The sequence below is a fragment of the Pararge aegeria genome, chromosome 3, assembly GCF_905163445.1.
Source record: "Pararge aegeria chromosome 3, ilParAegt1.1, whole genome shotgun sequence".
Lineage (NCBI taxonomy): Eukaryota > Metazoa > Arthropoda > Insecta > Lepidoptera > Nymphalidae > Pararge > Pararge aegeria.
In genome coordinates this window covers 14,921,107-14,943,576 of record NC_053182.1, presented here as the reverse complement: position 1 = coordinate 14,943,576, position 22,470 = coordinate 14,921,107, and the positions used below count along the sequence as shown (strand labels likewise).

Sequence of the window (22,470 nt, the reverse complement as noted above, 5' to 3'; positions counted from 1 at the left end):
AAAAAAAGGCAGACACTAACAAAACGTTATTTTATATCGAATCTTTTAATACACACTTCTTAGCAAAAGATATAGATTTTCGTGTAATAAGTACCAAAAAATTCATGATATTTTCCTCTAAATATCAGGAATCAGCCAGGTGTTCGGAGGTGGAATACATCCAGTTATTCAGTTTGTGCGAGAGGCGCGATGCGTCTCAACAGGCTTATGGGACATTCGCTCCACAGGTTTCAAAATAAACCGCATAAATTTATGTTAGCACAGGCGAATAATGTAGCACCGAGAACCTTGTAAAAACCTTTTTAGGGATTATGAATTGAAGGAAAGTATGTGAAACTAATATTTATTCACTTCGTTGTAGCAAGAAAGATTTATAACATGGAATCATGGTTTTACTAAACAAAAGTTAGCGCCACAATAATGAAAAAATATATATATGTACCTACGAGAATCTTTGATTTGATCCATATTTTTGTTTACATTAATATAACTTCTTTTTGTATTCCAAATTATATAATGGGTAACTTATAATAAATAATAAATAATAATGGTACCTAAATGGTTTTATTTCTGCTGATTTAATAATTTAAGTTTGCAGCAAGATTATTGCTAGATGGTGATAAAAAAATGATTATTATTTTAATACTGTATACCTATTCCAGTTACCATATTATGATTTAATTCACCCAGAAAAATTTGACAATCCTAACTAATTGTGTTGACTTAAATGGCATTCACGCGTGACGTTTTTCTAATGTGAATCTATTGTACTTTTGGCCCTTTTCTACTAGCCTTGTATGAGCTTTTATTGTTAATAGGTGAATTAGCTTTATTTCTAGGATGAGAGCACCAACTCGTTATCAAACGACCTGTCCAGTTGGGCGAGAAATTAAGTTTATTTGTGCATCCAAAGGTAACAAAAAATAAAGAAGTGAAGTACTTTTTCAAAATACTAAACAATAATAAAAATAAACATGCACATCCACTTAAATTCCTTTTAAATTTTATTTTGTATTCAATAGTTTTGTTTTTTTATTGGTATTTTAAACACAAGAATATATTTAATAAGTTTATTTATGTATAAACTCACGCTCACTTACAAAAATGTCCACTCTTTATTAATTCCCTATTTAAGTTTAATAACAACCTAGGCGTCAGAAGACTCACACATACAATTCGAAGTATTAAATGAAGAAGCGATAAAAATCACAAACCGATTATCCCGACCGAGTTTATAGCACGAATCAAATGTACAATCTAGCATCTCGAGCCCGCAGACAGTCACCAATAAAGCAATATTTTTATAATATTTGAAGCAACGCCGCAGAGTGGAGTGACCCTTAATGACCTGTCCGGTAATGCAGAATCACCTCGTTAGCGGAGGAGGGTCTCGTCGCGGTAAAGAGTTCTCGATTCTTGGATAATGCCGTTTTATTTAAGAGGTCTTAGACTTGATTGTTAAAATGAAATCTAAGGTGTTTAAGCCGAGATAATTTTTATATTGACTGTCGATAATTTTTTTTTTTATGTCTATATTATACTAGCTTCTGCCCGCGACTTCGTCTGCGCGGACTTCAGAATTCGCTCGTTAACAATTTTAAATCCTTCCACGGAAACTATTTGATAGATCGACATAGAAAGTACATGCCCTTTTCCATAGCATACCAAATTTCAAAACTGTCCGCGCCTTAGCTCGTTTAAACAATTTTCAATTTTCCCTCGGGAACTACTTACGGAATCGAGATAAAAGGTACTATAGTGTAAGTTTCAAATTTGATCCAAATCCGTTCAGCCGTTTTTGCATGATTGAGTAACGAGTGTTCAAACATCCACACTTTCACATTGATAATATTAGTAGGATAATAGGATATATCATATAGTATACTCAGGGCACTGGGCTCCTCTATCTCACCAGCCAGAGGTATTCGGAGAATAGACCTTCCACGCTGATCGACTCAGGTTGGCAGGTTTTTGAGTCAGGAAGTGAAAACTTCTTTAACCGCGTTAAGTGATTTTTGGTAGAAGAATCACTTATGGGTTTGTCACTGATGACCTCGACATGCTCGACTCCTATAACTATTAATTTAATTTTTTTATTCCATTGTTTTGTATTTTAACTTTTGTCGGCAGTCCTTATGCCTCTGGTGTTTTTAATTTTATATAATTGAAGTGGTAAAGTTTGTACCAAATAAAATGGTCTGTTTTCGGATGTTATTTTGGGTTTTCCTAATTATTTTTTACAACCAATTATTAGAGACGATTAAAACAATAAAATAATGACTAAATTGATCTTGCTATTAATGTGTTTTTGCAAAGCACAAGCAATTCACTATATAGTTACATATAATATAGACAGAAGACGTTTTCGTTGTCAAATAAATGCTTCTATTTCCGTTGAATAAGAAATAGTTATCGAATATGAATACATTTAAACTTGCACTCGCCAAGCGGGAAGCGTAACCTACCTTGAATGTTTGTACGAGTCCTCATAGTTAGGTGCTGAATATTATGACGGGAACGCATACGTAAATATATTCGCATATATTAGTGCGGTTTGTTAGTGCACACTTGCTCTCTGTAAACTTTACTAGATAGCTGGGGTACGTGGCTTTTTAACTTGTTCTTGAATTGTAATTGCTAACTGTGGTTAAGAGTGGGCTATTGATACAAATGTAGATTTATAGATTTTCCCTACCATATCTAATATACATAAAAAGATAAATTAAAAGAAAAGAAGTATTTTACTTAATAAAAGTTGGCAGATTGGAGATTGGCTTAGTAAATTAAATTACTTTACCCTAGCACTAAGTACTATTACTGTTTTCCTTGTATTTTTCCTATTCTGTTGTGTTGCAATAAAGTTTTTCTATTCTATTCTATTCTACTTTAATAAACTTCTAAATGTAGTTCAATCCAAATTTGGATTGTTTTTAGCCTTTTCTTATTTTTTTATCTGGACACGCCTGACATTACATGAACCTGCTTGTTAAGTTAGCCCTTCTTTGAAGTTTGTTCTTTGGTTGCTTGGCGGAGATCGCTTTTTAGCGATAAGGCCGCCAATTGTAAAACTGTATGTTTCTTGTTCTGTTATGTGTGTCTTGGAGTATAATTTAGTATACGTTCCTTATTTCTGTTTCAAGGTAATAAAAACACATAGCACATTGCACATATAAATAAACATACGTATACAACGTGTAACAGAATTACGAAATAATATTTAAGGATGCATAAGTTTATTTGATATGGAATCACCCTGTAAAAATATTAAATAAAAAACCTTAATTATTTTTACGTACAAACGAATGGGTTGTCAAAACATTCGTTATGACAACCCTATCGAAGATAAAAGACCGACACGAGCAAAGTGCCTACGCTACGCGACGCGTATCTAATAAAGTGACAGGAGTCTCTTGATTTTAATTTTGCATGTGATGTGTAGGGCTGCATCTGGTTTCTTTCAGATAAATCTAGGGCAGTGGCTTACTCAAAAACTATTTGGTTTTCGGTTTCACCGGTAAGTCTCAAAGAGAGTACATAATGAATCTCTAAAGCCTGTGAAGTATTATTTCGGTATTTATTTACACGTTGTACTCGTATATAAATAGTAATAGTGCAAGGTGCGACGTTGCATGGTCCGGTCATGTCATTTAATTTTTTTTTTAAATAAATTTAACACAACAAAAAACCGACAACCCCCACTGGAGCGTCGCGGTGGGTCTATGCTCTAAGCCCTATCTTCTATGAGAGTGGAGGCTTTCGGAACAGTGGGACGTTAATAGACTGATGCCCAATTTAACTGAATCGGCATCGCCTAAATCGAATGCCTAGTGGGTTACTTTTCTTTATTATTACACTACAAGTTAGCCCCTGACAGCAATCTCACCCGATGGTAAGTGATGATGCAGTCTAAGATGGTAGCGGGCTAACCTTTTAGGGAGTAATATTCAAACCCATACCCTAATAGGTTTCTACGCGACATAATACCGGAATGCTATATCGCATAGCGTCCCGTATTTTCGGTCTTTGTAGGTAAGATGGCAACTAGCCACAGCCGAAGCACCCCACCAGACGAGACCAGCAAAAAATTCGGAAAGTATAAATTTCTAAATTAACACGGACGGCAATCAAACCCGTAACCACCAGCTTAATCACCGCTGAGCCAGGAAGGTCGCCTAAAACCTATTTAGACATTGCCTTGTTAATCGTTAGTGAAAACGGACATGAGGGGGTGGATAATACAAGTAAAGAGCAGGTTACTCTAAGACCTCAATCGTAAACAATTCAAATCAATCATAACACAAAGTTCCCTCTGAAAAGTGAGGAACAAATAAAATTACTTAGTTCCATTCGAAGGCATTGTCTTGCACCAATAATGGGCCGCGAACGAGCCCAATATACCGGGGAGAATTTAACGACACGCCAAGACGGCATTCGAGCAATAACTCCGTGCAAATAAAATTTTAACCTCTGCTTAATATCTCTAAGAACGTTTCAACGAAGTGAACCCGCCGAAATTGACAGACAGTAAAAATATTTCGCTCGCACAATAATTTCATTTAGCAAGAAAAACAAGGCGCCAGCCCCACAAGCATCTTCCACGTGAATTAGCCTATTACGCCGAATTCGAGAAATAAATTTTACTTCTAAAAGCCGTAAATTTCATATTTTCAATGTCATAAATTGTTTGAGTCTGTATTATGTTCCCTGTATATTTTAAAGGCGGATAAGTTAAGCAATTGGAATCGTTAATCGAAATATAATATTTATATTTGTATAATTGTATTTTAGTATTATAGGTTAATACTAAAATACATATTACAAAGTCGACACCACCCCTTCTCTTTACGAGTGGTGGTTATGGACAAACCATCCCGTTGGCAGAGGACTTTAGTCCAGCAGTGGACTGTTATAGGCTTTTTATAATGATGATTAAGCTACACTGACAACAGGGTTCTTGGCCAGACTGATAGCAGAGCCGTGTACTTAGTACCTGGCCAGACGAGGAGCCTGGCGTAAAATGACGTACTTGTCCAATTTAAGCTTTTTAAAATAATAGGGAAAGCAGTGCTTTTGTGCGTGTGTGAAGTGCACGCCACTAACTGACAGTATTGATTTATTTACTGTTACTTCTGCCGAAGTTAACAGTTATCAATTCAATCCAACTCTATAGATGAAGATATAAAAAAATAGTGGAACCACGAGGAGGGGTAAGAATCAAATGGCTCTACTCAATTTAATCTTAGATCTAAATATTTTGGATTTGATTGAGTATTAATTTCGGGCTTTAGTATTTCCAGTAAACTCATCATCAATTTTATATACTACCTACTCTACTAGTAGAATCGAACCGAAGTTCTGAAATTCTATTAATTTGTATGAAGTAGGTACATACAAATTATTGTAATGTCAAAACTTTAGTTAATCGGCCTATTATGCCGAAATTCGAGATATAAACTTCGCTTACAGGACTCGAAAAATCTCTGAAATTTTCAATTTCATGATATACGGATTTAATTTTCAGTGAAATTTCTAGTGGCATTTCTTATTTGGTATATTTGTGTAACAGCTAATCATCGTTGAAATCTTTATTATTAAATAAAATTATATTGATTTAATGCATGTTCGTTGGCTTTAGATAAAGATAACGATTATTTTCAGGTTTATAAAGAAGTTACAATCCATCATGGGGTAGTGTGAATCTTCCTCAACTTATTATACTACTGGTCCGACATCCTCCCTCTAAATAAAGATTGATTAACAGCTTGGGACCTTCACGCTGCTCTAAGGCAGGTTGGCGTTAAACGATATATTAATTCATATGTTAGTAATAAACACAAGACCACTTATTTGTCCGAGCCACGCGGATCATCATCAACAATCCTCCGGGATGGTACTAATAATTGCTAACAGTAAAATTCAATAAGTACCTAATGCCCCAAAGGAATCGACCCCGGTATGTTACGATATCTAGTCAAATGCGTTAACTACTAGATTAGGTTTAACTGCACGCGAAAGACAACACTTATTTTCTAATTCCATACTGGCAAGTACAATTTCTCGAAAAATCGTTATTCGTAGTTAAAATGCAACGACTAGGCCGAATCAGCAGCTTTTTTCTTTGCTTATTTTACTTAAAAACAACTTTCAAAGACTATTCCAAACTTTTTGCACCTTTTAATGACAGTCCAGATTTGCGATCGGAACTTCGGAAGTTAACCGAGAATCTATCGCTCAGGTTAACACCGCGCTGCCGGTGGAAGGTCGGAGCGGCCCCGTTGCTTTGTTTTCGCGATGTCATTAGTGGGAGCCCTCGATATTTCGCGAGCATCGATTATTTTTAATGGGTCGCCAGCGGCTGACACGCCGCACGCCCGCGATCCACTTATCGCGATGTCTCAGTAAAGCTTAAGTTTGGCCACGCGTCATGTCCACTAGTGCTCGGAATGACTCGTAAAACTGAACTGAACTTTTAATAGAAGAGATTAAACTAAGCTAAAGTTTTTATATACTCGGTGAAGTTCATGAGGTGCTCTTAAAGTGGAGGCCGAACTGTAGCCTTCAACCAGCAGCGGTCAAGTTTGCGTTATGTGTGCGTCCAATTAGAAGACGCTTGCTTGAACGCACGCTCCTTTTATCGCTAGTTGCCTGCCGGGGTTGTTTGGTATTGCCTTAAGATGTACGCTCTTGATTTTCGTTAAGGATTTGCTTCATCATCTGTCAGTCACACGGTTAATTAACACTAAAAGACTTCATAGCTACCCTTTGCAATAGATCATATTTTTTTTAGCATATCTTCGAATTCTACCGTTCCGTGATCTAGTGGAAAACCGCCTAACAATATAATACTGCTAACTTTGTCACCGTTACACTGCTCCGAAAGATCTAACACGATTTGTTAGAAAATATGGCTTTATAAATTAAATGTATCACTTTAGTCCGGGTGCTTCCTCTAACGGTTCTTCAGTAGACTTAGTTTTCGCCATACGTATATGCACTTTAATGATATTTTGTTAGTTTTTTGTTTCATTGTAGTACTTCGTTTTAATGGACTTGTTTTTGGAATTCCGCAAAACACAAGTCTTAAAACGCAATCACTTTTAACAACACCTAATTAAGATGGTCACAATTAAATTACGCTAATACTAGTATAATAACCGCAATAAATTATACCATCCATATAGTCTGGAGAATGGCAATTATTGTTGTTTGTTTCTTATTAGACCCGGGCGCGTTTAGAACTCTCGTAGCTATGGTTATAAGTTTACGAATGTAGTTAGCACCATCATCTGCCAAACATTTAAAACTTTGTAACGCATGTGAAGGGTCTAATATTTAAATATTTAGTATTTGTAAGGAACTTTCTTTGATTTGAATAAACAAATCAAAGTACCTTGCAAATAAACATATAGTGGAATAAGAAATATATATTTAAGGGCAAACCGAAGCGCAGTCCAGGATCATTAAGAAATCATTAAACGTTAACGACAACACTCGACGTCACCCTCGGGTCCGCAGTTTCACACGTCATCTGCCAGCAAATGGTTCTAATAGGAGCTTGCACTCTCGCCTCCCGGCACTGACAGACTGAAGGCAACAGTCTATTTTTTTTACAAGTTAACATTTTAGGGACTCATGATCATTTTTCTGACATTTTCCCAGTAATTCGGGCATTCGAATATCAAAAATTTCTATGATCTGGTCTGGTCTGATGGGAGGCTTCAACAGTGACTAGTTACCACAATTTTGCATTCCGGCAAAATGCCGCGTAGAAACCAGTTGGTTATATGGGTTTAAGTTAACCGTCATACCCCTAACAGATTAGCTCGCTACCATCTTAAACTGCATATTCATTGGCCGTTAGGTGAGATTGCAGTCAAGGTCTTACTCGCAGTGGCATAAATATATCATGATATAGGAGTGAGAAGATTTTTTTTGTCCTTTTATAAGGTTTACGTGTTGCAATTTGATAAAGAAATATTTACCAAGCTTAAACTAAAAAAAACTAAAGATACTTAATCAAAATCTAGCAATTGTCTATTTATTTTGGGAACGACAGAATTTAAATAAATTCAACCCAATATGCAAAAGTTTCAGTGACATAAGTAATTTGTATTCAAACGTAGGCCGCAGTCAACCATAACATACTCACTATAATCCAGACTCATTACGCGCACCGCAAATCAAAATGCATGCCGTAATGCACGTTTATAATATGACACCGATTTATCAGTGAAGAGATAGTTAGAATCTGCGGGGGTGAAAAGAGTGCTAACAAAGTCGGTGCGGTGTCGCGGCAAGCAAATGAGGCGCGACGCTCACTGCTAACTAAACCAATCGGCCGTACTGGCGGCGCAGACGGGCGGCCGAACGCTAAGCTTTTTACAATTAACAATGATTGAAAAAGTCTAGTCCAATCTGAAGACAAGGAGTATGGCGGCGCATCATACATAAACTGAACTCAGCCTGTGTTTTCTCTAAGGGAATACTCAATTCCCGTAGAATTCATGTCGGATTTTTACCGACTAAACACCACCGTCTCGTCGCCTGGTTCCTTGGTCAGGGGAATGCTTTCGCTCACATCCGCGACAAACTGATCTCAGCCTGGCCGTGCGCGTTGTCTGTATCTACTTACAGAATTATATACTTTTAATGTATTTAATTACAGATTAGCACCATAAACCCGAATCCCTCCCTTATTATTTTCAACACGACATCGTACGGGAACGCTTAAACGCTTGGTGGCACGGCTTTATCGGTGGGTCGATAACTAGTCACTGACCAACCTTTCCACCAGACAAAGGGTTAAAAGACAAACGTTATTTTTGCGAATTCTGTCTTAGTATGGCAGGTCCCTCCGTCTGGATTAATTTTTTCAGGATAAAAATTAGCATTTGTTGAACTCCGCAATCCGCAAAAATGTAATTATACCTATGCTAAAACCTACGTTTCACATTTTCTCCGTTGCTGCATAATTTAAATAAAGTATAATCGGCAAACAACGAAACATATTCTTGTATAATAAGAAATATATCGTTTATATATTTTAACCTAACTATTACAAGTTACAACTAATAGATATGTAGCATGTTATTTCTTTTATTTTTAACTTTTTTATTGAACGTAGAGATGGCCAAAATACTGGCATAACAATTATAGTAAAATAATAAATATACTACGACAATACACACATCGCCATCTAGACCCAAAGTAAGCGTAGGTTGTGTTATGAGTACTAAGATGGCTGACGAATATTTTTAAGAATAGGATACGCAAATACTTAAAATATACATATAAACACCCAGACACTGAAAGACATTCATGTTCATCACACAAACATTTTCCAGTTGTGGGAATCGAACCCACGGCCTTGGACTCAGAAAGCAGGGTCGCTGCCCACTGCGCCAATCGGCCGTCATTTATTAGTAGGTAGACGATATTAATTATTGGAGCTCTCATTCAAAAATAAATTTTTGTTTAGATAAAATTTGACCGGCGAATCAATTTCAATCGTTGCATTTTCATATTTAAGTTTGAAATACGTCATTATTTTTTCTTATTAGGAGAATTAAAATAAGACACATATATATTACCTTAATAACAGTAGAATAGCTTTTGCATTAAATTTGCGTTTCTAAACATCTAAACCGCTTTTGTAACGCCGATCTACGCCGCCGTACGGCACCGGGCGCACTAACGAACCGCACGACACATACCAGCCGTCTGTAACCGATCTGTTATTCATTCACCGAGTCGTTAGTCCGCGCGGCACCACCGCCCGTTTGAAGCTATCATTTAGCATCATTTGCGGGAACTTTTATCCCTCATCTGGTTTTAATGCGTTCAGTGAATCCTTTCGCGTTTGCTTGTTAAAGAAACGCGAAAACGCTCCTCAATTCAGATCTACTAGTTTCTACTACGAGAATTATTTTAGATAAAATTGCTTCTTGCATATTTACGTGATAGTACGTAGTAGAAGAGATTTTTAACGACGACTTTGCTTAAATATTTTCAACGGCTTCAATTAGCATGGATTTAGGTACCTTTGTCACTCGTTTGGTTTTAATGCGTTCAATGTGCGTTCAATGAATCCTTTGCTTACTAAAGAAACGCGAAGAACTTTCCTTTATTCAGACCTACTATTTGCTGCAAGACTAGTTTCTACTACGTGAATTATTTTAGATAATATCTCTAAGATAAATTAACTCGTCGAGCCAGTTTTCTTACCTTACCTAGAACAAGAACAAATTATGGAAAAAATCCCTTACCTTTGAACACGCCAAATTTTATAATAAAATACCTATACTTATAAAAAATGTAAACTCATTCAATGTATTTAAAACTAAATTAGCTTCTTATATATTAAGTAATACCAATAAATTTAAAGACGAATACATTGAATGAGTAGATAATAGTAAAATTGAATTTAGTTTAGTCTAATGGCGAAGTGTATTAATTTATTATAGAAAACTAAGTTTCCTATGTAAGTGACTCAGGTCTTTTTATGGGAATAAATGTCTTTAAACCTAACCTAATATTGTTTTGCATATTGGCGTGATAATTGTGTTAGTGACGAGATTTTTAATTCAGACTTTGCGTAAACGTTTTCATAGCCTTGCAATTACCATGGATTTCCGGCACTTTTGTCACTCATCTTTAGTGCGTTCAGTGAATCTTTTCGCGGTTGCTTGTTAAAGAAACGCAAAAACGCTCCTTAGCTCAGACCTACTAGTTTCAACTACGAGAAATATTTTGGCTAAAATTGCTTCTTGCTATTAACGAGATAGTTGTAGAGGTATTTAGTTGTTTTTAATGTTGACGTCGCACATACTTTTTCAAAGCCTACATTAGTATACATTTTTCTCACTCATCTGCTTTTGACGTGTTCAGTGAATCCTTTTGCGTTTATTTGTTTAAGAAACATATAGTACTAAATACTACGCGTACTAGGAATGATCTATTTTGCTATCGGCGAAATTGTTGACTTCACATAAACATTTTCAAGCCTATAATTAGCATAGTGACCAGTGAAGAGAGCCGGTAAAGAGTTGATAATGACGATGATAATCCTGGATAAAGGATAGCTAGTTCCGATTGGCAGACTTCACATGTTTTTTTCAAAGCAAGTTTTGTTTTATTTAAAAACACACATAACTCCTAAATTTTAGAGGTGCATGCCGGAGATCGGACTCGGTTCCTCCGAAAGGCTATCACCGTATTTATAATGGTTATTGTCAGCTTCTTTGCAAAATTGATTAACATTTTAAGGAATTCGTAGTATATTCTAAATCATTAAACGCGAGCAGATAATTTAGTGAAGGCATTTTAGAAAGACAAATAAATTTGCAAAAACCAAAACAGGAGATTACGTCCCTTCCATTCAGTTACTAAATTCTGACCCAGAACTTTCGCGTTTTAGCAAAAATTCATCGAGCAGAAGTTTGGAATCGATAATCTGGCTACCTAATATTCTAAATCATTAAACGCGAGCAGATAATTTAGTGAAGGCATTTTAGAAAGACAGATAAATTTGCAAAAACCAAAGCAGGAGATTACGTCCCTTCCATTCAGTTACTAAATTCTGACCCAGAACTTTCGCGTTTTAGCAAAAATTCATCGAGCAGAAGTTTGGAATCGATAATCTGGCTACCTAATATTCTAAATCATTAAACGCGAGCAGATAATTTAGTGAAGGCATTTTAGAAAGACAGATAAATTTGCAAAAACCAAAGCAGGAGATTACGTCCCTTCCATTCAGTTACTAAATTCTGACCCAGAACTTTCGCGTTTTAGCAAAAATTCATCGAGCAGAAGTTTGGAATCGATAATCTGGCTACCCCTTTGTGAGTAACGGCACAAACTTGCTACTACTAGGAATCCTAATTAGGGAAGCCCTAATTTTTTCTGATCCAGATAGATATACCACCTTTGTACCATACAGCCCTAGAGGGCACTGTTGCATAGTCAATAGCATGAGGAAATTAAAAAACATGTCACAGTTCGCAGTAATTATGATCGCTCTCTAATGAGCTGCATCGTCGTGGGAAGCTCTAATTCTGCTTATATCAGTATTGATGTGTATCTATTATTCAGATAGCAGAGTTACATATTCAGTGGCAAAGTTATAATCGCGTCCTAATGATCTACGTTGTCACACGTGTAGCATTTTCCATATTCAGACATTGAGTTGCATCATTATATTACAGGAGGGGCCTTAATTATTCTTGTCAAATTCATAATATGGTGTTCACGCACTACGTTAAGGCGCGGCCGCATTGACGAGAGCGTATCTTTATCAACATTATACATGCGGAAGTATGTCTGTATATTTATTACACAAATTCCACTCAGTAGCACCAAGAATATTGAAATTTTGCATAGAGATAGCTGAATTATTGATATGACATCGGTAACTTTTGAGACCATGCGTGGCTTCACGTCTTAACCAGTTTTGTCGAAATTTTTATTATTAAAACTGGTTTATGAGGACAAACACAGACGAACAGTTAGTAATATTCAACATAATATATATATATATATATATTATGTCCCTTATAATATATATATATATATATATTATATATATATAGTGATCTACGACAGGGCATCTTAAAATCAAATGCAAAATTCAAATTCATATTTTATTTCAGATCCACAATAAATCAAATCCACAATTAAAGCTAAAATTTAAAAACAAATTTAATTTCAGACTGACAAAAAATCAAATCCATAATTTAAATTCAGAATTCAACTTCAAGATAATTTTTTTTTCTTTAAGCACTTTTGAAACGTCAAGTATCGTACTGTTTGTAGAGACTCAACCATTAGTTTGGAAGTCCGGTGGTAGTTTCCCTCCATAGTCATAAAAAACTCTTATCTTTCATTGTATACAAAAAAAATTGATGCCACGCTATTAAAAAATTATTAACCAAGACCCATGTTCCTAAATTCCCATAGAAACTTTTCTCCGCTATTCTATCCCAACCATCCGCTTCCCGCGGTCCAAGCCCATCCATGCATGATGTAGCGTAAATCTGATACAGATATATAGATATACTTTTCCGGTCCCTACGTCACGATTATGTGTTTGCCCTTCGTTCAGGAATACTCAGCTGTTTTATGTATACCGGGCCTTATCGTAGCCTACTTCAGTGTACTATGATAATAGTAGACTGAAATCGTAATGTAAAAAACATTTACTGTCTAGAAAATTTATCGTATCATCGAAATATTTTCATAACATCAATTTTGTTCAACGCAAATTTCTAATGTTCAGTTATAAATTATTGTAAGTTTGAAAAATAATTTTAAGAAGCAGTAAAACGTCATATTTTAAAATTGCAGAGGTATATTGAGTTGCATACTGTTAGAATGTCCACAGAGTAGAGAAGTCAGCAAGTCCTGCATAAGTAATAACGTGAGTAGGTCGGACATCGGTGAGTCGGTATCTTCGACTCGTCGTCGTCGGTAACGAGCGGCATCGTTATCGGCGCGGCCTCATTACGCGATATCATCACGCTTAGCCCCTATTATCACTAGCGCTGCTTTGTTTGTTAAGTCTAAGCTTTATTTATGCTTAGACTACCAAGTACAGACTTACAATCAAAAAAAAAAACAACATTCAAGTAAATTTATTAGGACGGCCGATTAGCGCAGTGGGCAGCGACCCTGCTTTCTGAGTCCAAGTCTGTGGTTTCGATTCCCACAACTGGAAAAATGTTTGTGTGATGAACATGATTCTTTTTTCAGTGTCTGCGTGTTTATCTTTATGAATATCAGTGATCTGAGTGCTCATGAGACAAGCTACGCTTACTTTGGGACTAGTAGGCGATGTGAATTTAAATATATGTTGATAGCATTTTTTATTTTTATTTATAACAGTAAAACAAAGCTTGACTTAAACTGATCTAAAATTTCTAGTCTACGAAAAATGGAGCTAAGTTTAGCAGTTTGGTGCTAATTCTTTTGTATAAAAATCTCTGGACTAAATATTGCTATTGTTTCCCACAAATACACAATGAAAGGGATAGCACTATTTTTCATCATTCATGATTTCAGCCTGAATACATCAACTGCTAAATGAAAATCTCTTCCAAAAAGCACCACCCCACAACTCCCGTTCCATAGCCTTCCTCATCCCTCTATATACGAGTCTGTCGGTCTAGCGTGCTGCAGAGCGTCCCATACTACGCTTGCTTGGTCGCGGTCTTAAATCTAGGACTTTTCTGGCCCAACGACAATCATACCTAAGACAAAGCATGTCCAGCCCATTGCAATTTCCACTTGCTAATTGTATATATGTGGGCAGTGGCGTGCATAGAGGGTATGCACAGGGTATGCAGACGATATAAAATGAAGAAAATCTTTAGTACGAGTTCTAAAAACTTAAGGAATAGGCATTGTTAGAGTTATAAAAAGCCCTTAAGTATTTATAACTCGTTCCGGAGATTTTCTTCATTTTATATATAATATTAGATCATCTGCATACCCTGTATGCACGCCACTGTATGTGGGTGACTTTAGTTCTCCTGCGGATCTCTTCGTTTTTAATTCACCCCTTCAGGAAAACTCCTAACATAACCCTCTCCAGAAATCGTAACTTTAAAGTGGATCGGTAAGTTTGTAAGCTTTCACATTATAAGTAAAAATAGGTACTTTAGTTCCCAAATGCTGTGTTCTACTGTTGGCTTCTTGGTTGAAACTACGACATTATTTTTAGACTTGTCAATTTAGTTACGGGATTTGGCTATTAACAATAGCCAAATCAAATAAAAACACATTACGTAGACAAAATTATTATCGCAGAAATAAAAAAATATCAGGATAGTCTATTACTGCAGTCTCTCTAGAGACTTTAATTCATCGTTAATGAGCAAAATCGTTATCGGCGCAGACTCATTATGCAATGTCAATATGTTTAATGTAAACATACCTAAGCAAATTCCTGGTTGGGCTATACACTATTAGTTTCTGTTCAATTTATTAGCTCCACCATTCGTCTTCAGCTGTTCTAGCAGTCGTGCTAGAAGGGTTAACATAATACGTGATAATAGAAACAGACATAAAAACAAAAAACAGACGCACTTTCGACATCCAGAACGATTTTCAACCATTACCAGTTCGCAATGAATAAAATGATGGCCGAGAATGATGGTTAGTATCATCAGTGACAGCTCTATTATCATTAGTATCATCATCCTCTTCATCATCATTCTTGGCCTAATAATGTCGAACTCGTAATGGTTGAAAATTAGACTTTCTATTAAAATACGTACTACTAAATATAAATAAATATACTAAGACAATACACACAACGCCATCTAGCCCCAAACTAAGCGCTTCTCTTATGGGCACTAAAAATGACTGATGAATATTTTTATGAATAAATACTTATAATATACAGATAAATACCCAGACACTGGAAAACACTTGGACTCAGAAAGCAGGGTCGCTGCCCACTGCGCCAGTCGGCCGTCTACTGAAGGAGTAATTGCTCATTCAAACTGTTGTCAATACAACATTCATTTAAGAAGTTAGGGCAGGCATTCCCAATCTTATTAAGCCAGCTGCGCACTTACGAGTTCAGAAACTAACTCCCTAACCCACCAGCCTTATCATATGCTCGGCACAGGCCTTTGGAGAGATTTTCATAAAGCTCAACAAATACGCTAAAAGCTAACGCTAACAGATACGCTAAAAGCTTACAGATATATGTTGGCTTTTAACGAATATAATATACTAGCTGTCCCGGCGAACTTCGTACTGCGGATCATTTTTTTTTTGATGAATGTTATATGTTAATACTTATTATCCTCTTCCGGCGTAAGAGGAATCCAAAAAATCTAATATAATAAAAATTGAGCCGTTCTTAAGTTATAAATGGTGTAACTAACACAACTTTCTTTTATATATATACCTAGATTACGATAACTGCCGTTTTGAAACAACCGGGTAAATGCTTAAAGTTGTAAAACCATACATTTGCGTAAACATAAAAAAAAAATCTCAGTATTTACAGTAAAAATGACGGTGAATGTAAGCAGTAGGTAGAGTGGAAGGTACTGGTGGAGTACGTTAGTCGCTGACTTGTAATCGCCATTGCGTCGGTAACGAGCGGCATCGTTATCGGCGCGGCCTCATTACGCGATATCATCACGCTTAGCGCCTATTATCGCTCGCTCCGCTGCTTTGTTCTAAGCGTATTCTTGCTTAGGCCGCATTGTTTTGTACTTTTCAAATGGATGGAATGAGTTAGAATGATTTTCGCTGTGTGCTTAGAAAGTATTTTCTTCGATTTGAGTAGGGCATAGGCTGGTCGGTACTAATTACTAATAAATCCGAAATTGGATTTATCTGTTTCTTTTTTTTGTTTTAGCTTTTACTGCTGATTCGAACTACAGTATTGCTATCCATAATTATTTTCAATCGATTTTCTATTATTTGAATAGACGAACGTTGGATTTTTTAAATTTAGATGTTGTAATTTGTTTATCTATAAGTACTCGTATATTATAGTAACGAAATATATTTTTAATGAAAGTTATAGACCGTTTTTAACAATTATTTGCCAAAAGAAAGCTAAACTATCACGAAGTACGGCGTTATTTAAATTACTATATAAGTACCATAGTACTTCGTGATTTTTTTTTTGTTTTAATCTTTAAAAGATCCTTAAGATAATTGCAATAATGTGCGAATTCAGGCGTGCTTGTAAATTCACCATTAAATGAGGCTTGATAAAAAATAGCATATATGTAGGCATGATTGTGTTTCTCTGTCATGAAAGTCCAAGGAACAGTCAAGAGTGTGGAAGCTTGTACTGCACGACACTTAATTTCGAGTACCTTTTATTATCTTAGTTTTTATTTATTCAAGTATAGTTATTGTGTTAAACAAAGTCAAAGTCAAATGTTTCATTATTCCAATAGGCACATAGATGGCACTTCTGATGAGTGCATTACATGTAAAATATGACATAGGAGTGAGTTGATGGCGATAAATAAATTTGTCAACTTAAAACTAAAGCTACGAGGGTTCCGAACGCGCCCTGGTCTAAGAAGAAGAACTACTAAACTTTCGGACAGAAGTAGTTTAGAGCTTTTTGTGTCAGAAGTATTTTATTTTATGATGCAGTCTAAGATATTAGCGGGCTAACCTGTTTCTACACTAATTGGTTTCTACGCGACATCACACCGGAACACTAAATCGCTTAGCGGCGTAAGTGTTTGTCAGTAGGATGGTAACTAGCCACGGCCTTAGCCTCCCCCAGACCAGACAAGAGTAATTTTAGTAATTTTACACCACCTTTTTGTTCTCGCTCTTGTTGTCTCCTAATCCTAAGGTTGCCTGGCAGAGATCGTTTTTAAGCGATAAGGGCGCCTTTTGTATTCTACTCCAGTTTTTTGTGTTTCTCTCTATTCTCTAAGTGTAGTGGTGTACAAATAAAACAAGAGAAAATTCGGAAATTATAAATTCCCAAATAGCCCCCTGCTAGTACTTAAATTCACAGTGCTCGCCGTTGCGCCAGGGAGGTCGTCGAAAAGTAGCACTAAAGTAGTCATACTACCGAAGCTTATTTCTGGGCCAAGCCGGATTGCTGTGTTCTGGTCTACGATTGCGGTTGACGGTGTAATTAAAAGCACATGAGGCTTACAACTCCGGTTAATGGACACAGGAAGGCACTCTGCAAGACGTGTCTCTTACATGCCCTGGGAATTGTTGCTCTTATTATAGCGGACGGTTTTCCGTTTCAGGTAGGTCATCTGATTGGTCCGTTATAAAAAAAAACATTAAAACCGCGCCAAGGAGAAGAGTGGAGTCTTTCCTTCGTATGGGGAGAAGGCCTGTGCCCACTAGTAGAAGGACTGACAATGATGACAAAAAAAAAAATCAAAATCAAAATTCATTTATTTCAAGTACAAGCACTTTTGAAACGTCAAGTCTGTCCGTGTGTAGTGACTCTACCACCGGTTCGGAAGGCAGATTCTACCGGCAAGAAACTCAGCAGTTGCTCTTTTCCAAAATCAAAAATTTACATTTTACATTTTAACATTCGTTTTTCTATCTTGTGAGAGATGAAAGCGGAGCCGGATGCTTCCAAGCAACCTTGTCATTGAGAAACTCATCAATTGTATAATAACCTCGCTGTAATAAATGTGTTTTAACACATTCTTTTAAACTTATGCATTGGTAGGTCCAAAATTACCTTAGGAATCATATTATAAAAGCGTGTACTCAATCCCACAAATTCTGCACCTTTCGCAGACGATATGCAGATGTCATTAATATATGACCATTTCTTGTATGTCGACTGTTTATATCCACTTTTGAATGATGACGTCTGATCTACCTTATTTGAATGCGTTAACCTTTTTTTTTTACCGCTGGAGGCAAGCGGCCCAGGACCGTGTATTATGGAACTCCCTACAAAAGACCTTTGTCCAGCAGTGGACGTCGATTGGTTGACATGATGATGATGATGATTGATGAACCTTTTTTTTACACAAATACATACAAATGCATTCACATTGAATGTAAGTACTATATATCCAAACTAAATATAACTAAATACTATTTACTATAGTAAACTCTGTTACATTTTTATACCTAAACCACGAAACAGATTTCGATAAAATTTTGGCATAGAGATAGATTGTATCCTTCCTTCCATCCTAATCAAAACAAAACGGAGTATACTATATACAAGTATGTTTCTAAGCGTACAAATATCACTAACAACCGAGAAATTGTACTGACACAATTTTCTTAACCACGCTACTACATGTCACGTTGACAATAAAGGAACAAATCGAGTACTTAAAGAAGCTTTTTTCCGTTTTAAAACCGCTGAGTTGTAGATAATTCATTTATCTATTCGCATTCGTATTGGAACCGTTTTTCGCGTATAAAAACGTCCGCCCAAAGCGTGTAGTGGAAGTTCGAGTATCCCCGCACCGCCCCCGCTCACATCATCGGCGACAATGCGATCCGTTTTATTGACACCGCAATCTTTTTATAGCAATCCAACAAACGTTCTCCAACCGACTTCCTAAACAACGTTGAGGTTCCCAAATCGTTAAGATTTTTTTCATGTATGTGCCCTGATTCTTCGCCGTTTGATTTTAAGAATTTCGTAACAAAATCGTAAGTAACTAAACTTTGTAGTGCGATCTTGCCCCTCTGTCACTACTATTTGTTATTTCAAAAATGGTGTTAGGTTCATGGCCTAACGTATCAATACAGCATATAAAAACCTTATTGTATTGAAGAAAATCCCCGGTACGAGTTATAAGTACTTAACGGAAGGCTTCTTATAACTCTTACAATGCCTATCCTTAATTTTATACGATCTTCATACCCTGTGCATACCCTCTATGCAAGCCACTGTGTATATAATATAAGTAGGTATATTATATTATATTTTTTATATTATATATGTGTACGTACATAGAGTAAGTATATTTTAGTTAATTCATTATCATTTATCTTTGGTTTCTACACTGCATCATACCGGAACATTCAATCGCTTTGTCAGTAGGATGGTAACTAGCAACGGCCAAAGCCTCTCCCCAGACCAGACAAGAGAAAATTCGGAAATTATAAATTCCCTGCCGGGAATCGAATCCGGGACCTCCTACTTAAATTCACATCGCTCACCGTTGCGCCAGGGAGGTCATCAAAAGATTAACAAAGAGTCCCAATCGAATTGGAAAAACGATCCGCGAATTGCCATAAAAAGATCGTTGGGCCAATAAAACGAATTTCGTTGTCAGCGATGACGGGCGCGGGGTGCGGGGCGCGGGGTGCAGACCTCGCGAACACGGTTTGGGCGGACGACTTTGCACTAGAAAAACGTTACGAATAGAAATAAACAATTGATTTGTAGTAACAGAATTTGAGTACTTCGATTGTTATTGCCACGAATATTTTTCACAAGGGTACCTTCGTTAGAGTAGTGTTTAATTGGTGAGGTTCTTTATTACTCAAAACCGGAACGCGAAGTAAAGAATTCATCCTATTTTTTATTCCACAGTGCAATACAGTGATAGCTTCTATTGGAATTTTCAGTACAAAGTAGATCTTGACTGAAATCTCACCTGGTGGTAAGTTATGATAGAGACATGTTTACCAACCTGCGTGCCTGCCAGGGGTATAATGGCATTCAACCCATAATAGGTTTTTACGCGGCAACGTAGCGTAACGCTAAATTGTTTGGGGCACGTCTTTGTCTTTGTCGAAGCATCTCTCCAGAGCATAAAAAAATCAAAATTTATAAATTTCCTAAATTCCCCTGAATAAAAAATCCCGGGACCTCTCACTTAAAAAATCACAGCACCCAACGATACGCCAGGAGCTCCTCTTATTTTTGAAAGACCTCAAAACGATCAAAAACTTTAATATTTAAGTTATGAATTTGGTTTAAAATTTCCTCAAAATGAATTTTATGTCACTCCAATTATTTTTTAAATTATGTCTTCATATTTCTCGTCCTGTACAAAAAGCTACACCTAGCCTATGATTTTTTCAGTATTAAGATCAGTCAGGTCAAAATCGTTGTGGGTGCCAAAAGTTTTTATAGTTTAGTATTAAATAAATATATATAATATATAAAATAAAAAAATATATACTTTGACATCACCATCTACCCCCAAAGTAAACGTAGCCTGTGTTATGGGTACTAAGATGACTGATGAATATCTTTATGAATATAATACTTATAATATACAGATAAACACCCAGACACTGAACAACAATAATGTTCATATAAATATGAACAATACTACGACTAGACACAGATTGCCATCTAGCCCCAAAGTAAGCGAATTGCGTTACGGATAGGTAGGTACTACATATGTTCATCACACAAACATATTCCATTAGTGGGAATCAGCCGTCATTGACATAGAAGTTGCACACACTGATATAATCTTACTCGACATAATTGCGAAATCCGACTATCGTCATATCAACCCATTACCGGCCCAGGGCCGTAGTCACGCTGGCCCAGTTCGGATTGGTGAACATATATAATCCGACTATAGAGACTGGAAAAAGTATTGTTTACTGTGTAATGTGTATCTACCTACTACAGAATAAATAGCGACAGTACTTAAGTACGTCTTATTTATGTGTGGTTTATATTTTCTTGCCTCTCTTATACTGAACGTACCTACCGTCTATCCGAAAAAGGAAAAAAAAAGAATTTTTTTTTCGCCTCAAAAGTAGTGAAACGTCTTTATTGATTTTGAGACAAATAAAATTTTTTTTTGGATACCCGAAAGATAAATAACACAAGAAAATTTAACACAGTTCAAAGTTGTTAATGTGTACGTGTTCATTTTTCTTACACCTATCAGTTTCATAAAGGCTCTAACTGGAGTAAAAGTCAATACGGAACAATTTTAATTAATCGATAAAATCAAAAATGGAAGGTAAAATTGCGTAAGACTATGTGTCTAGTAATGACTGACTGACTCCTTAACTTTTATTTGTAGTTATAATTTCAAATTAAATATAACCGTGTTTGCAAATTTGCTAATTTTGTAGGACACATGTGCAAAGTTTGTAAATTATTTCAACGTTTGTAAGTTAAGGAATGCATTTTGTAATTAGAGTTGAAATTGATGCTGAAACAATTTTGTACCTCCAATGTCGTAATAAAAATCCGCCTTCAAAAGCTACCCAAAATCTAAAGTACCTACAACTAAAATTATTCTATCATAGATATTATTTATTTATATACCTACAAAGGTAACTCAAATTGAGAATTAGTACTTATTGGACGTTTAACTTTTGCTAAATAAGTACTTTAATTAAGATTTTCTTTTTGTAAAATAATATAAAAATATCGAATTTTCTGTCAGGGTATTTTCAGGATCAGGACTGGAACCGGCCACTACAACCGTGAACACATCAGACTCTAAGAAAGTCAGAGTCAGATGGAGCCTACATTTGTCACGATATGCTCCGAAAATCCTGAAGCTTCTTGATATATATCAGTGTTAGAATTGTTTTTTTCTCTTCGTCGTTTAATTTAGCTTAAATTTAAAAGATACCTTAAATGAGCTTAAGATTTTTTTCAAGAGGGGTCAAACCATGGCTTGATTTGTAATTCTTTGTTTCGTACACTATAAAAATAAACGATCTGAAGTCAATTAAATTATTTAAAACGGATCTATCTACTGACTTACTTGGCGTGTATGTGAGGTCGTGCGACTGCTATCTACCACAATAGAACGCCCACACACGAAAAAACAGTCAACCAAGTCTCATAAACTTTCAGCGAAACACGCTAAATTGGCGGAAACTTATTCCGCAGTCCGCGCGAAAATGAGCAGCGAACGTCGCGTCAGCTCGCCGACTGGGGCCAAACGCGACCAAGTTCCCGCCGAGATCTGCGCCGCGCCGATAGGCGGAGACCGAATACACGCCGCCTCGCCCCGCCCAGCCTGCACCACGCCCACCTGAATTAAT

General features: G+C 36.3%; 1 protein-coding gene across 1 annotated transcript in view; it reads right to left on the bottom strand.

Annotated features, from left to right (window-relative positions):
• Positions 1 to 22,229, bottom strand: part of LOC120637077 (LIM domain transcription factor LMO4) — a 289,676-nt gene extending 267,447 nt beyond the window's left edge. Inside the window, exon 1 of the mRNA XM_039908696.1 lies at positions 22,188 to 22,229. The gene's annotated coding sequence lies outside the window, so the exon portion shown is untranslated. The remainder of the gene's footprint in view (positions 1 to 22,187) is intronic.
• Between the last annotated feature and the right edge of the window lie 241 nt (positions 22,230 to 22,470).